The sequence below is a fragment of the Pinus tabuliformis genome, chromosome 4_1, assembly GCF_031772625.1.
Source record: "Pinus tabuliformis cultivar Carrire ecotype Pingquan chromosome 4_1, CPIR1, whole genome shotgun sequence".
Classification (NCBI taxonomy): Eukaryota; Viridiplantae; Streptophyta; class Pinopsida; order Pinales; family Pinaceae; genus Pinus; species Pinus tabuliformis.
In genome coordinates this window covers 968,683,400-968,701,468 of record NC_142303.1, presented here as the reverse complement: position 1 = coordinate 968,701,468, position 18,069 = coordinate 968,683,400, and positions in this window count along the sequence as shown.

The window sequence follows — 18,069 nt, the reverse complement described above, 5'->3', positions numbered from 1 at the left end:
TCTATCCCTAGATCAAAGAAGGATATCCAATCCTTTTTAGGCAAAATAAATTTTGTAAGGAGGTTTATTCCCAATTTTACTGAACTAGTGAAGCATATTACCTCCATGTTGAGAAAAGGGGTAGAAATCAAATGGATTGATATAGCAAGAAAATCATTTGATTCCATCAAAAAAGCTATAATGGAGGCTCCCACATTAATAAGTCTAGATTACAGCAAGGAGTTCCATGTATATTCATTTTCCTCTGAGGACACCATTGCAATAGTTTTATTGCAGCAAGATGAAGAAGGTTTAGAACATTCAGTGGCATTTTTCAGCAAGAATTTGAGGGATGCTGAACTAAGGTATGATATTATTGAGAAACATGCATATGCTCTTACCAAATCCTTAAAATCCTTTAGAGTTTATATCCTTCATTCCAAAATAATTGCATATGTACCCTCTGCTACAATAAAAGATGTCTTAACACAACCTGATGCTGATGCAAGAAGGGAAAGATGGATTGCAAAAATGATTGGATTCAATATAGAGTTGAAGCCCACCAAGCTGGTGAGAGGTCAAGGTCTTGCCAAATTATTAGCTGAAGAAAATTACAGGTCTTTAGATATTGATTTCCTGTGCGCTATTGCAGAAAATGGTCAGGTAGAAGAAGAGGAAACAACTGAAATAGAGAGAAAGCAGTGATTGGCTATGAATCTAGCTTCATGTAATTGGTATTCTGCAATAATTAATTTCTTGCTAAAGCTAGAAATCCCTTGAGGCTTAAGCACAAGGCAAGCCAGAACTTTGAAACTTAGGGTAGAAAAGTATTGCATTAATGAAAATATGCTCTACTCGAGGGATCCATGTGGAATGCTTTTGAGGTGTCTGGACAAAGAACAATTAAAAGAAGTTATGTAGTAGTTTCATGACATCATGTGTGGAGGGAACCATTATTGTAAAACTACAACCCATAAAATTCTTAGAGCTGGGTATTATTGGCCCGCTTTATTTTTTGATATATTTTCTTTTGTTAAATATTGTGACAGGTGCCAAATATTTGAAGGAAAACGACAATTTAAATCCCTGCCCCTAAAACTAATAATTGCAAAAGGACCTTTTCAGCAGTGGGGCTTGGATTTTATTGGAGAAATCAATCCACATTCTAGTGGCCATCATAGATGGATATTAGTAGCCACTCATTATTTTACCAACTGGATTGAAGTGGTCCCTACCAGGAAGGCTGATCATAATGTGGTCATGAAGTTTTTAATTGAAAATATCTTCAGTAGATTTGGTTGTCCACATAAATTAATTACAGATAATGCAACAGCCTTCAGGGAAAAAGAGCTGGTGGAAATGTGTGCTTCAATGGGTATTAAACTTATTCGTTCCACCTCATATTATCCACAGGGAAATGGTCTAGCAGAATCCTCTAATAAAAGTCTGATTAGGATAATTAAAAAGCCGTTAGAGGACAATAAAAAGAATTGGTGACCATTAAAAAATCCACAAGAAATTCTCCTTTCAAGCTGGTATATGGCACTGAGGCCGTATTCCCAATTCAATTAACTCTCCCTGTGGAAAAATTCCTTCAAGAAGAGCAGGATGAAGAAGAAGATATGGTAAAGAGAATCACTGATTTAGCAGAAATACATTAGATTAGAGAACAGTTGGTTGAAAAGGCTACTGCACATCAGAGAAAGGTTAAGGAAGCCTTTGACAAAAAGGAAAAAACAGATAATTTTCAGATTGGTGACTTGCTCTTGAAATGGGATGCACTAAAGGAGAAGAAAGGCAATCATGGGAAATTTGATGCTTTCTGGATAGGGCCTTTCATCATTTCACAAATTCAAGGGAACAACACCTTCATACTGAAAAGTATGGGAGGAGACACAGTTTTTGATGGCCCAGTTGATGGGTAGTTTTTGAAAGTTTATGTTGTTTAAGGTCTTTGGCCTTAAAGGTTGTAAATATTGTGTTTTTATCAGTTTTAGTATAGATGGAGTAGACTCCATGCCCAATGGAACACTAGGAATTTTGGTTAATTTCCTTTCAGCTGGAAAGGCATTGATTTGCAGGTTCTTGAGACCTCGTAGGGAGGATCTCATCCCGAGAAGGAGCTAGTGTTAGTTCTACTATGCATTTGTGTGTTTGGAGGACCAAATGACTACCATGGCCATGTATCTTTTCAAGGATGGAGGTAATAGTAGTTCATTTCATCCATACACCTTTGTTTGCATTTATACCCTTGTAACCCCGTAATCTCTATTTTCTTCCTAAACCTTATGTAAACCCATATTTACCCAAACTCTGCTTGCACCCTTATGGATCCCCATTCCTCTGTTTCCTGCTTAATCTCTTCACAAAACCTATTTAAACCCCATATATAAACCTACTATTCATTTTACCCCGGCACTATAGTCCTAACCCTTTATAATGCATGCATATAATAAAAATCATAATCGGGTCCGCCCCTCACCTGTCACATCACCCCAAAACATATGCATTCACCCACAGCCATCCGATCCTCCACTTGATGATCCAATGACATGTGCAGCCCCCGCTCATGTAAATTGCACCATCGATAGCCCGCGGGGAACCAGTTTCCCGCCAGCCACGTGTCTTAATTCGATTGTGTCACGAGTTCATGTACGCAAACCACCATTCCCAAAGAGCGGTGCAGGGAAACTTCTTACCGACCTTCTAGTATGGTTCCCTGCTTGTTAACCCGTGCCCACCTCCACCGCCCGTCAGCCGTCCAATCGTCCATCCTGCGATCGGATGCCCCACGATCCTCCTTTTTGCCTATCCACCTGATAGCCTCTTAGATCGAATCTCCACTGTTCATTTAAGTGATCCGACGACTGATATTGTCTTGGTGTTGTCTATGCCTCCTGTCAACAGATCTTGATCGTCCGTGTAATCCATCTAACGGCCAGCGTTCTTTCTCAGTGTATTTTGTAATGTTTTTGACCTGTTTTATGCACACTAAGAACGAAGAGATGATCTAGTACTTAGTGTGTTAAATCCTCAGCTACAAAAATTCATGTAACCACACGGCCATGGACGAGAAGGATGATCCTTGAGCAGTTCAAGGACGGCAGCAGTTATTGAAATTCATGCAAATAATATTTCACTTGTTCGCGAAGGACATCAAAGTACCAAAAGCCCTATTTTGTTAATTTAAAACACTCAGCATGCAGTATAAACCCATATCTAATTGTAAATGCGTTTGGTGGCTAGTTATGACCCCTCCACGCATAGTTTAGCAGAGATTTTTTGTAAACAAATTCTATATATACCAAAAAACATAATGTAATGAGGTTGATGAATGTTATCTCGCTGTAAGGCTCAACTTCTGGAGACTATAACTACTGTGATACCTGCAGTGTCTGGTCTTAATTTTCAGCTAATGCAAGCTTCTTTTGCTATTAATTGCTCAATGTCCACTTCCTCTTCTTTGTTCTAGGTTGTGCCTGTTATGCATTTATTCATGTGCTGTAGATGCTTAGCATTAGAGGGGCTTCCATCCCACTTCTGTGTTTGAATCTAGCGTGTATCATTGAATTTGTATGCAGGTTTCTATTATTTTAATGCCAGAGAGCCATCGTCCTATCTGTGTATTAGGAAGCAGATTTACAGACCTCTTAACTGGTCGCAGCCGGCCATCACACGGTCCTATGCATCTGCTGGTCTGGTCAGTCTTCTCCATCATCACATTTTATTTAAAACTGTGAGTAATTGTTGGTCTAAAGCCTTGTAGTTTGGGGGTGTTCACCCATGTCTAGGGTTAAGCATAGTAGAAGTGGTTATTTGGCTTGAATATGCAGCATTTCTTTCATTCATCCACCATTTATCCAACATTTTTTTGAGTTTGTAATGTTCCCGAGCATCTTTGATATACAACCTAGGCGAGTTTCTTGGGGTGATAACACTCCCATCCTGAAAGATATTGTTTAGGATTATATATTTGGTAGCCAACTTATGTAGGTCATGACCCTCTATGGTATGAATCAGTTTGAACTGTAGATGATACTCTTGAAGACAGGTCATCTTATCAGCCCTCTTCTCACCCAAGTCTTGTTGCACAAAAAATGTTCACACTACTGGATGGGGTAAAACTATGAATGTGTGAGCTTTCAATATGTAGGGCATGATGTACTTAACTTCCTTGTATAATTCATATGCTAGTTTATCGATGTTAGGATAATTTGACTTGGGCCTTCCAAGACTAGTGCTCATAAGGGATAACGGTCATTCATTTTCTTCCATAAATTTCTGACTCAACAAGGCCACAATTGACAAGTTCAAAGCATAAGCATAGAGAAAGAAATGTTTGCCATAATCTAGACTTAAAAGTGCAGGTGCATCGATAATGGATTTCTTAATCTAGGAAAAATCATCCTTTTCCCATTTATTTCATTTGTATATTACATGTTTCTTGATCATCTCCTATATGGGCTTGACTATCTAAGCATAGTGAGAGATGTATTTTTTCAATAAATTATTTCCTCCTAAGAAATATTGCATGGCTTTCATATTCACCACGAACGAGATATGCATTATGGAGTTGACCCTCTCAAGATCAATGTTAATTATGATCTTTTCCAAGATATGTCCCAACAAGATTTCTTAGGACATGCCAAAGATGCTCTTCTTGGGATTAAGGGAAATCCTATATTTTTGACACAAATCGGAAATATGTTTTATATGAAGTATGTGATCTAATATTGGTGAGCACCAGTATTGTAGAAATAATGCTACAACTCCTGGGCTTCATTCTCTACTTTTATCAACCCGGTAGTTCGTAACAAACTTGGAAGCGACAGTGATGTATGCATAAGTACTAGTTATTACTGCAAGCTGTCACTTGGTCAGCTGGCACAAGATCACTAGGAGCTCAAGCCAACTTCTATGAATTCCAGAAGAAGCTTTATATGTGATGAAAGAAAGGAAAGCTTACTCTACAGAGGCCACTCTACTTGCAGAAATAAAACTAAGGCTAAAATGTGAAGTAAACCTAGCAAACCCTAATCAACCAACTAATTCTACTTTTGCAGAAAGAGAGATGAAAAAACATAAAATGAATGTCATTACCTACTTAGGAAGTAAAAAACATCTACTCAAGCTATTTCTAGAAGGGAATAAGAAAAAAACATATTTTTGGATTTTTATGTATTTTTAGGTGAAATTGTCATGTATGTAATTTATATGTTTGTGAATGTGGCAGTGATTAGGTGGTGATGAAGGGTGACTTTCGAGTTTGCAGAGGTGTGAAAAGGTGTGGATGGGTCCTAGGAGGTCCCAAGTGGCCTTTTGGAGGCTTTTCCTACAATCAGACTTCAAAAGGACACCTATAGGAGGTCTACAAGAGGTCTATAGGAGGATGTCGAGAGTAGTTTTGGAGGTTTTGAAGGTGGGAAAGTGGGTGGAAAGGGTAGCTGAAGGCTAGGGTGATGTGTTAAGGTGTCTAGGGTTCATCAAGAAGGATCAGGAAAGAGAAATATGGTTGGACTTGTTCAAGAAAAGAGAGGAAAGTTCATGAGAAAAGTGCAGAAAACTAGGGCAGATTTGTGAGGGACTTGGGTGAGCTACGCAACATAGATCAAAGAGGAACGGTCATGGCTAATTGGTTGACTTATTATGAGAAGAGGATTGCGGCAAGAGAACTGAAACTACATCATGATATTAAGCAAGCAAGGAAACAAGCTACATCCAAAAAAAAAAAAAAAAACTTTGCATCAAGCTAGTCTAAATTCTAATCTAGGAAAGTAAATGTTGAAAAGTGCTACATGGAAAGAAAGCATGGAAGAAAATTTATTGCAAGGATAGAAATGCGCATGGTGGAATAGATCTATAGCAAAGCAATAACCTTCTAAGAAACTACAATCCGAGAAATCCTATGGAAAAGACAAATCTATGTTTTCTTGTGGCAACAAGAGGGTCTTGGCCTCAGTTCATAGTCCCAGACGGAGGAAAGGAGGCCAAGGCTCTGTTGAATGCCTTTTTGTATCTTTTTCCTATCACTTCTCAACTTGCTACAACAAACTAAAATGGAAACAACCTTTTAAATTACCAAAATCAACCTATTCCTAACTAAGAAATAAATCTATCTAACAGCAACTAATTCATAAACTGAAACAAAGCATATAAATACAAAACAAGAGGAGCTTGGCTGCTTGGATTGGGCCCTAACCCAAGAGCTTTAGCCCTCTGAGGTAACTCAATGCTAGCTCGAACAAGATCTCATATTCATTATCAAAATAATAATAATATTACATGAAACTCTCAACAAAAGTAACCTCAAAGTTGAGCGGAGCCAAGCCTCCCTACTTATACAGCTGGAGCTCCCAATAGGTTCCTTAAAATTAGGGAGGCTTGGATCCCAAAACTTGAGATAAACAGGAGTTATCCTCCACTTGCTTAGTTGCCTCTTCGGTGCATTGATGTGGTTGCTTGTGCTCCGATCTTCCTGAAGGAGAATTTGAAGTAGGGAGTCATAAATGAACGGGGCAACTTCCTATAAATCATATTCGTTGTCTTCTTTGAATATTTGCTACCAAATGTCCATTAAATATTGAAATTTATCTCCAAAATTGACAAAAAGTCTACATTAAGCACATATTAGACTCCATGGCATAATGACCAACCCAAATCACTCTATTAGCATAAATATAATAAAAAACATGCAATAAACTAATGAGAATGGTGGATTAAGCTAAGTTAGGAGGCAAAATGAGCTCATATAATTACCCATTTATGGGGCTCATCAAATATTTTCTTGGAGAGCACAATAACATCATCCAAATAAAGAAAAATTCTCTAACCTATTAGGCTTTGAAATGAAATGTCAATTACTATTTTGAAAGTCACACCTATGTTTATAAGTTGAAATGGCATTCTTTTGAAAGTGAATGTTCCCTATTTGTTCTAGAATGTAGTTTTGAATCTGTCTGGTTCCACTACTAGCACTTGATTGTAACCTAAGAACCCATATAGTAGTGAAATAATTTGAGATCCATATACTATCTCGAGTATGTGCTCCATGGATGGCATTGGATAGTTATCCTTATTAGAAGCCTGATTAAGATTGTGAAAATCTACACATAATCTTAACTTTCCGTACTTCTTTGTGAATGGGACTAGATTGGAAACCCACATGGAATGTAAAAATTTAAATATGATCTGAGTTTTCAATATATTTCTCAATTACTTCTATATAATGGGTTCTATTGTTAGATGAACTTTCCATAGTTTTTGTTGGAATAGTTTCAACCCTTCTTTTATAGAGATGATGCGTTAGTTAATACGAGTGTCATAAGTCTTTAAATTGTTGTATGTCTATGCAAACACATCACAATACCTTTTGAATAAGTGGATCAACACCCATCGTTCTTGTGGAGAACAACAAGTACCGAGGTTCACATACTTCAGATCTTCTGGAGTTCCCAAATTGAATTGTTCATATGATAACTATGAACTGTGAGTCTTTATGTTGCTTGGGCCTCTGAATCGGTTCTGCAGGTCATATAATTTCTCCAAGGACATCACACCCTTGGGCATAATTTTTCCCTTCATTACATTGCATCGATCCTTAAAATCTCAATCATTCTCATCCTCATCTATGGAAGCATATGTCAATACGTCAGCATTAGCCTTAAAATGCAATATATTTTTGTCGTCATTGAAGACGTGTAAGTTAGTGACATTATCTGGCACATATGGTTTATATATAATTTCAATAGAAAAATTACTTTTCAATGGAAACATCATATAGAATTCATTTTCTAATGCATTTCTTTCAACATTTCTAACTCTAGGAACAAAAATGATATTGAAAGCTTTGAAATAATTGATTAAACACCATACCCCCTGTTGGTAGTTTTTAAGATGCAGTGAAACACAATGTATAGTATCTTGTACCTGAAAAGTACTCACTTTTGAATGACCAATTACCTTGAGAATTTCTACCTTTAGGTCAATAGCTTTCTTTATTCTGATTATGAGTGCTTTGTATTCAACAATGTTATTGGTGCACACAAACTCCAGGCGATATGAAAGGATATGATTCTACTTGTAGGGATCTATAAGTATACAACTTACTGTAGAACCATCTTGCATCTTTGAACTATAAAATTATAATGTCCAAGCATTATAAGCTATATGATGCTTCTTATACTACTATTACTACTATTACGGTTATTTTTTTTTCCATAGGAAAAAAGCGGTAGCCTTTTATTTAAAAAATGAAAAGTTACACAAAGCATATGCATTGAAGCATTTCCAGAAGTTTCCCGTTCGGCTTGTGTGCTTTCACACACAATTCAACATAGCAAGGCTACCATGCATTTATAAAGAATGAGATAAAGGAAAAAAGAAAGGAGGAAAGGACAGAAAAACTGGTTCCCGGGGATGAGTAGAGGACTCACACCTCAAGTTTTTCTCCCCTTCTTCTTTTCGACCTTGCGCCACCCTCCTTGGGTGGGCTCGATCGAAGCTAGGACTAACTGTATTTCTGCTTTCTATGGAGGTGTATCCTTGTCTGAGTCTGAAGTGTCTGAGGGGTGATGCGTTTGATCCCTCCCATACTCACATCCTCACTTGTCTTCTCTGCCTGATTTGGATGGAGTTGTGAAACCTTGTTGGATGATATGTTTTCCTTTTGAGTCTCCTTTCCTTGGGTATGCTCAGTATTGTATGTGGGGGTTTCTTCGTCCTCTGCTTCTGATTCATCGTCCTCTGAGTCAGGAGGGAGGAATTTCCACCGTTTCCTCTGCTTCCCTTTCTGCTTCTTTTTACTATTTTCTTTCTTGGCTTCTGGGCATGTACTTTGCAAGTGTCCTGTCAGCCTACAGTTCCTGCATCTGAAAGCAGTGTTTTCGTAGTCTAGTCCTTGCAGCCAGTTTTGTTGCTTGTATACCAGCCTTATGCTTTTCGACAATCTTTTATTTAGATCTACTTCCACAAAAATGCGTGCAAAAGTGTAGATGCTGTTGAGCCTCAAACCTGCACCTTCCTATACACCCTCTCAGCCTTCTTTTTCCACTTACTTCATCCACCCAGCTGTTAAATCATTGCATTATAGTCTAAAACGATTTTTTTACATGGTTTTCTAACTATGCTTATGACTGTTGTTTGGTTTAGTTTTTGTTCATGCAGCTGCGGAAACTTGTCAGTTTCCGCAGCCAACACAGGTTTCCACAACTAGCATAGGATTCCGCAGCTATTTTGTTAAAAGCTGTGCTACAGGTGTCCTATGAAGAAACGAGTCACATGGGCAAGCTACAGGTGACAGGTACATGGAACATGTCCCTTCAAATCAGCCAAATCAGCCATGGAAGGTCACGGTCAACAAGGGTCAAAGGAAAAGCCAACCAAGGAATTGAGTGGTGGCACGTCTCTATTTTGAGCATGTGAACGTTTACGTGGCACAGTCCTCAGCCCACGAAGACACCAGCACACCTGGAGATCATCCCCGTAACCTGAATCCAACAGCTACCACTCCGAAGATTTAATAGACGTGATGACAGTTACGCTAGATCTCGGCTGAGGAGATCTACGTGTCTTCGAAAACACAGTCAATGGCGTAGGATTCAGTTAGTTAGTTTCAACACTTTTTTTCATTATAAATAACGCGTTGATGAATGTTGTGGAAGAGCTTTTTGAGATGTAATTTTTGAACTGTTGTCGTTATTACCCACTGTACTTTGCTTTATATATGTTTCTATTGTAATACATGAGAGGACTACTTTGTTGAGCTCATTCTTGTGATTTTTCATTGAGTGGCTGAGGTGATAGAGGGCCCCTGCACACTAAAGCCCTGTATATTTGTTATTTGATTTCCTTACGTTTCTGTTTTCATAATCATTAGTCTATACATAATACGCTATTTTGATGCTTCTTAATTCACTGCTATTTATATTTTCACTTCTGCTTTCTTGTAGCTATCAGCTGATCAATGTTTCTCTGCAGGTTTTCTTAGGCAACCCGGGAAAATTTTCATCTTTTTGATAACTATTGGCATATGAGATCATCTTGTCCTTCCTGCTAACTTTCATTTTCTGAAGTTTAATTCTAGCACTGTCCTTTTTCAAGTTGTGATTTGTTTCTTTGTTATTTAGACATCATACTACTCATTAGTTTATGGTTTCTTTCTATAGTCAAGTGACTCTATTAGTAAGAAATCATAATATTACTTATTGTAGTGTGATTTAGTTATCATATTGCTTAAACTTATTCATGATTGCTTCCCACAAGGTAGATAGAGCTGAAGGGTAAAGGATCATAAGAGTTAAAGTAGTGTGATTAGTTTCCATTCTGCAATTTAATTTCTTGCAATTTAGTTATCATATTGATTAAACTTATTCATGATTGCTTCCCACAAGGTAGATTGAGCTGAAGGGTATAGGATCATAAGAGTTGAAGTAGTGTGACTAGTTTCTTTTCTGCAGTTGAATTTCTTGCCATTTAGATATCATATTGCTTGACTTGTTCATGATTGTTTCCCACAAGGTAGATTGAGCTCAAGGGTAAAGGATCAGAAAAGTTAAAGTACTCTGAATTAGTTGCTTTACTTTGAGTTGCTTTAAGTTCAGTTTTTACTTTATTTTCATTCAGCAGCAAGGATACTGGGCCATTGTCATTAGTTCACTATTTTTCTTAAGAATTGATTTCATTACAGTTGTTTTAAAGCTTTCTTTTTGAGCACTTTTAAGTTTTGAAAAATCACTGTAGAAATCACCATCACCATCCATCCATATTTCATACTTAACTTTCATTTTTTCCATCACACATCACGAAAAGATAAATCCATAAACAACCAACAAGAACTCAAAAACGACAAAAGACTAAGGAAATGGTTATCTAGTACATATAGTACACTTCACTTCATCAGTTTACGAACCCCCGATTGACATTTTAAATAGCAATTTAGAACACACTAAATTGACCAAACATTTTGGCGCTGTTGCCACGGAAGTGAAATTAGGTAGCCAATTTCTTAAAAAAAAGCAAGAAAATTTCAAGGGAGGGAAATTGATAACCTCTCAAAGTATGCTCTTCTCTTGCACTTAGTGTGATCCGGAGGATGAGAAAAGAGAAAGTTATTGGTTTAATAGCTTCTTGAGTATGCTCTCTTCTTGCACCTAGAGTGACCTGGAAGATCAGAAAGAGAATTATTAGCCCAACTTGAAGAAAAATAAAAAAAAATGACATGCATAGAGCAAGAGATTCTAGGGGAATATTTTTAGCTAGAGCTAAGAGTTCAATTTTTACAACTCCATCTACTTCAAGGAATAGACAAGAGACACCTCCATCATCTCCAACCTACACTCCTAGCCCTAGGATTCCTGGAATTCAAGAGGCAGTAGTTGACTCTCCCACACCATCCATTGAATCTGAATTATGAAGACATCCTTTCCTTCCTTCTACAGGCAGACAAATTGTAATTGAAGAAGTAGAATCACCTGAGGAAGAAGAGGGAGAAATTCCTCCTCGTTCGCCCTTAGTAGAGGAAACAGAGGACTCTGAAGTCTCCAGGGAAACTACCATGACAGAAGAAGGAGTAAACGGGTTTGGTAGAGGTAGAGGAGGAAGAGAAAATAATGGAGGAGGTAGAGGTAACAATGGGGGAAATAGGGATGGAAATAACTCATTTGGATTTCCTATAGTCGATGAGGATTCTCAAGCAACAATGAAAAATATTTCACCATCTGTCCTCCCAAACTTTCATGGGTTAAGAAATGAGGATCCTGAAACATTTCTATTTGAGTTTGAGGTCGTGTGTCCAACCTATGATTATCTGGAAGACTCTCAAGAACTCAAACTGTTTCCTTCAACATTGAAAGGAGCAGATTTGAAATGGTTCATGGGATTACTCACTCAATCCATTAGGACTTGGAATGATATGAAACAAACATTTTTGGATAGGTATCTGGACTATTGTATGCCCATCAATCACAAGGATGAGGTATTCAAAATGGTACAAAAAGAAGACGAAAACTTGGAGGATTTACTTGAAAGATTTCAATACAATCTAAAAAGAGCAAAAATGAGTAACTTAGATGAGGAAACCTTGAAAGCCCTTTCATTAAAAGCCATTAGAGATGAATGGATAGATATTTTGAACATGATGGGAAAAGGAGACATATCTCAACTTCCACTTCATGATATTGTAGAACTGTGTGTCCATCTCTCAAGGGGGAATCTAAAACTCAAAAAGAGCCTAGAGATCCTTCTCTCATGAGAGCAAACAAATTTGCAACTGGATAAGTAAGTAGGGCTGAGATTGGCAACATGCTTGATGAATTCAAAACTGATATCTTAGGGAGTCTTAGTGAGCAACTAGACACTCTTAAGATCCACAATAAACAGAAAGCAGAAGCTGAAGCTTTATCCATCTTTTGCCCAAAATGTAGAAAAAAAAATGCTCTCAGGGAATGTCCCTTGGATGCAAAAGTTGTAGAAACATGTGTGATCTGTTCAGAGAATCATGAGACCAAGGATTGTCCTTCAATTCCTGGGCTCAAAGCTATCTTTCAAGAAGATCCAAATACAATTGAGTCTTTATGTTTTGTTGCAAGGAGACCTTGGCAGGGGCAGCAAAATCAAGGGTTTAACAACTCTATGAATTTTCAACCCCCACCAAATTGGAATCCTTGGCAAAAACCTTGGTCCCAACCTCAAAATCCTTTTCAATCATGGGTACAAGGTATGCAAAATCCTTATGGGAGATTTGCTCAATTTTATCAATATCCTCCATCTTTTCAAAATCAACAAGCTCCACAACTTCCAAATCAAAATCCACAATTATCATTGCTATTTCCACAACAACAACAACCTTCTCAACAGAATCCGAATTCTCAACTGTTGCTCCCCTTCCAACAAAAGTCAAATCAACTTCCTTCTCAGCCATTGCCAAACCCCAATAATAAAAACCCTCAAAATGCTTACATGATAGAAGGTGAAAAATTTCCTGCATATATGATTGTTCCTCTCAATGATGTACAACTCAGATCTGGTAGATTTTTAGATAAACCTTCTATAGATGCCCAAAATCAAAGCGCTTCTGAGGAAGAATCTCTTGAAGCCAATAAGGGTTCTGAAGCATCTCTTCGAAACCCAAACAGTCAGAAAGAAAAAGAAAAAGAACTAACCCCCACAACTCCTATAGTTGAGCAACCTGCATCTTCATCCACACCTCCTTTTCCTGAAAGATTACAAATTGACAAAGGGGTGGAAAAACAAACCTTGTTGCCCGACTATGATTTTCTAGATGAATTGAAGAATGTCTGTATCAAGATTCCCTTGTTACAAGCCATTAAAGAGATTCCTATTCTAGCAAAAACAATAAAAGAGTTGAGTCTTAAAAGACCAAGAAGGAAACCTAGAGATACAAGGAGAATCCACCTGGTAGGGAAAATTGCAGACATCATGATGGGAAAAATTACTATGCAGAAGTATGTAGATCCCGGTAGTCCAATTGTCAAAACACATATCAATGGGGTAGAAATTCCAAATACTTTGATTGATTTAGGGGCTGCTATCAACATTATGAGTAGACAGACTATGGAACAACTGAAACTTCCTAACCTTCTCTTTACACCTACTTTAGTGCAAATTGCAGATCGATCAATTATTAAACCAAATGGTGTATTAGAAGACATTTCAGTCTCCTTAGACTCTTGCGAATATCCAATAGATTTCATGATTTTAACTCCCAAGAGTAATTTAGGAGGACACTCTCTCATCTTAGGAAGACCTTAGCTGGCCACAACTGATGCTTTTATCAGTTGTAGGTCTGGGGATATGTATATTTATGATGGTAATTCGACAAAGAAATTAAATCTATATCCTCCAGCAAAAGCAATTACAGAAATAGGAGATAATGAGTGGGCTGATGATGAAGATACTATACAACCGGTATTTACCATTTCTGAAGTTAGTGAAGATAGTCAAATCCTGAACACATTAGAAAATTTTGAAACATCTTCAGAATATAACCACACACAATTTCAGTTAGATTCTGACATTTAGTATCTATCATATAGACAAATGTCTCTTTTCTCTATGGAAGAGTTTGGTAGTTCCGCCATTGAGATCTTTCCAGGTAAAACATTGAATATCAACAAAAACTTGGAAAGATCACAACAGGAAGAGCTAACCAAAATCTTGCAAAAACATTCTACTGCATTTGCATGGGAGTATACTGATATGAAAGGTATTGACCCTAAGACTTGCATTCACCACATCTACATTGAGGAAAACAATAGACCAATCAGACAACCTCAAAGAAGGATGAATCCAAACCTTAGGGAGATAGTGAAAGAAGAGCTCCAAAAGTTACTTGATGTGAACTTCATTTATCCAATTTCAGATATCCGATGGGTTTCTCCTTTGGTTATAGTACCTAAAAGGAATGGTAAATGGAGGGTATGCATTGATTACAGGGAATTGAACAAAGCAACTTTGAAGGATCACTTTCCTTTACCCTTTATCGATCAGGTATTAGATACTTTAGCAGGCAAAAAGTATTTTTCATTTTTGGATGGTTTTAGTGGTTACAATCAGATTCAAGTAGCACCTGAAGATCAGGACAAGACCACATTTACCTGTTCATGGGGAACTTTTGCTTACCGAGTACTTCCTTTTGGGTTATGTAATGCACCTGCAACATTTCAAAGAACAGTACTAGGAATCTTTTCTGATCTAATCCATGATTGTGTAGAGGTTTATATGGATGATTTTACAGTTTATGGTAATTCGTTTGAAGAGGCATTAGAGAATTTGGAAAAAGTCCTTATAAGATGTAAAGAAACAAACCTATCATTAAGTCATGAAAAATTCTTTATGATGTTTACTGAAGGGATTGTTTTAGGACATCATATTTCAGGAGATGGGATTAAAGTTGATAGATCAAAAGTTGAGGTCATCTCCAAGTTGCCTATTCCAAATTGTCAAAAAGATGTTAGAAGTTTTCTTGGATTTACTAGATACTATAGAAGATTTATTGAAAAATTCACCAAAATAGCATCTCCACTCTTCAAATTACTTACAAAATACTGTGAATTCAAATGGGATCTTGATTGTCAATCTGCATTTGAAACTTTGAAAACAAGAATATCTGAAGCACCCATTTTGAGAGGGCCAAATTAGAAACTTCCTTTCCATATTTCTACAGATGCTTCAGATACAGCTCTAGGAGCCGTGTTGGGTCAAAAGGATTTAGTTCCTTATGCCATTTACTACACCAGTAAAAATTTGACTCCCACTGAATTAAACTATACTGTGACTGAGAAAGAGTTCTTAGCTATTGTTCATGCAATCAACAAGTTTAGACATTATATAACAGGCTATGAAACTTTTTTCCATACTGATCATTCTGCAATTAGATATCTCATGAACAAACCTATTACTAATGGCAGAGTTACAAGATGGCTTTTACTTTTACAAGAATTCAATATTACTGTGTTGGATAGGCCAGGGAAACAAAATACAGTAGCTGATTTCTTGTCTAGAATCCAACATACTAACCAAGATTCTCCTGTAAGGAATAAGTTTCCAGATGAATATTTGTTTGCAGTAACTACTAAGACTCTTCAGTATGCAAATATTGCTAACTATTTGGTTACAGGGAAGCTACCTCCACATTTATTTCCTAATGGAAAGAGAAAAATTATTCAGGAGAGTTCAAGTTATTCATGGATTTCTAATGAATTGTTTAAAACAGGGCTAGATTGTGTGATCAGAAGATGTGTTTGGGAAGATGAAATGCCTGACATCCTCAAGGCATGTCATGATGGACCATGCGGTGGACACTTTGCTGACAAGAGGACAGCCTATAAAATCCTTTCTTTAGGATATTGTTGGCCTTCTCTCTTCAAAGATGCAAAACAATATGTCAGAAGGTGGGACAGCTGCCAGAGAGTTGGGAGACAGACTCTTTCAAATGAAATGCCATTACGTCTACAGGTACTCATTGAACCCTTTGAAAAATGGGCTTTAGATTTCATTGGACCCATTAATCCACCATCTAGACAAAAGAAATATATATTGGTTTGCACTGATTATGTCACTAAATGGGTAGAAGCCGAAGCATTGCCTTTTGCCACTGAAAATTCAGTTGTTCAATTTCATTTTGAGGATATTTTTACTCGTTTTGGTGTCCCAAGAGAAATTGTGACAGATTAGGGAAGTCAATTTACATCTAATTTGATGGAGAAGCTGATGGAAGAATACAAAATCAAGCACATAAAATCTACTCCTTACCATCCGCAAGCAAATGTCCAAGTAGAATCTACAAACAAAGTTCTTGAGAACATCATCACCAAATTTTTTCATCTACATAGAAGAGATTGGGCAGAAAGGCTTCCTGAAGCCTTATGGGCCTACAGAACTACATGGAGGAACACAACAGGACATTCTCCCTATGAGCTTGTTTATAGGAAAGAAGTCCTGCTCCCCATTGAGTTTCAAGTCAAGACTTTCAAGATGGCAGTTCAGTTGGGAATGAATCTATCAGAAGCCCAAAAGCACAGAATGGAGCAGCTGAATGAGGTAGATGAGATCAGACAAGATGCAATTTTAAGGACTCATTTAGTTCAACATCAAAGAGTTAAGTGGCATGACATATATATCAAAGAAAGAAAGTTTCAAGAGGGAGATTGGGCTTTACTGTTTGATTCCAAGTTTAAAGACATCAAAGGAAAATTTCAGACTCATTGGCTTGGGCCATATGAGATTGACAAAGTATTTAACAATGGAGCGGTAAGAATCAAGACCATTGATGAATTTCAGACTCCTCTTATTGTGAATGGCCACTGATTGAAAATTTATCATAAGCCACTTTCAAAAGAGGAGTTTGTCAAAATGTTCCAAGAGAATTCTGCAATCAGGCTGGTGGAGAAGAATCCTTCTCCCCCACCAGCCTAATCTTTGTTTCTTTCAGTTTTTGAAAAAGAAAATGTGTATAAGCCTGAAAACCAATCATAAATTGGTGGTCTTATACAGAAAATATAGAGTGAAAATTAGGGACACCTCACACTCTATATTTTCCAAAAAATATCTCCTCTCCTTCTCTTTTCATCTTCACTTCATCTCACTTACCATTTCACTTCACCTCCATCTCATCTCATTTCCATTTCACTTCACTCCACTTCACTTTCATTTCACTCCATTCATTCCATTTCACTCCAATAAAAGTCCCCTTCAGGACTATTTTCATTTAGTTGGTTTTCCTATAACTATATTTCTGCAGTTAAGGGGGTGCTGTCTCAGTTTCCGCAGTTGGAGACCGTTTCCGCAGCCAGAAACAGTTTCCGTGGCCATAAACGATTTCTACAGCCGACATCACTATGTTTTCAAAATTTACAATCAACTGTTAGTGCCATAATCATATAATGCAGGTGTAATTGAGCTAAAGACATGGGGCATCTCCAAGACAACAAAGAAGAGCAATTGGTTAGAAGCCTTGAGCAAGAAATGACAAAATTTATAAAGGTATGATCAAAAGTCTTTATCAAATAACAATTCAAGTCATAATTACGTATAGTCATTAAACCATAACAAGTTCTACTATGTGAAATGATTTGATACGATAGCTCCACTACCACTCCTATTCCACGATACCACTCCACACACCTCGCATTCATTTCCCTAACGGTCTCATGATTATTTCGAGTTTAAAAAACTCAATATTGACTGCACTTCCATTTATTACCCATACTCTTGAGACGTGACCTATTGTGTTACGGCTCTTCTTAGCCGTAATTTCCGCAGCCGTATGTTGAGACTTGTAAAATTTCATACACAGTCATCTGATTCGAAGAATTCCACCGTTACTCCACTCGTTTATCAACTCCACTTATACCATACTCCTCGCATGCATCAACATTTTATTTTAAACTTGTTCACTGCTGTTCACCCTTTGTTCCTCCGCTAATTTGGATACTTCCATCCCCTGTTCTCCATTTCTAACTGCAGTCACTACAGTTCGTTCTAAACCATTACTGCAGTCATTACAGTCATCCTAAACCCCGCTTGCAGTCACTACAGCCTATCCTAAACCCTATAACAGAGCTATTTTTTTTC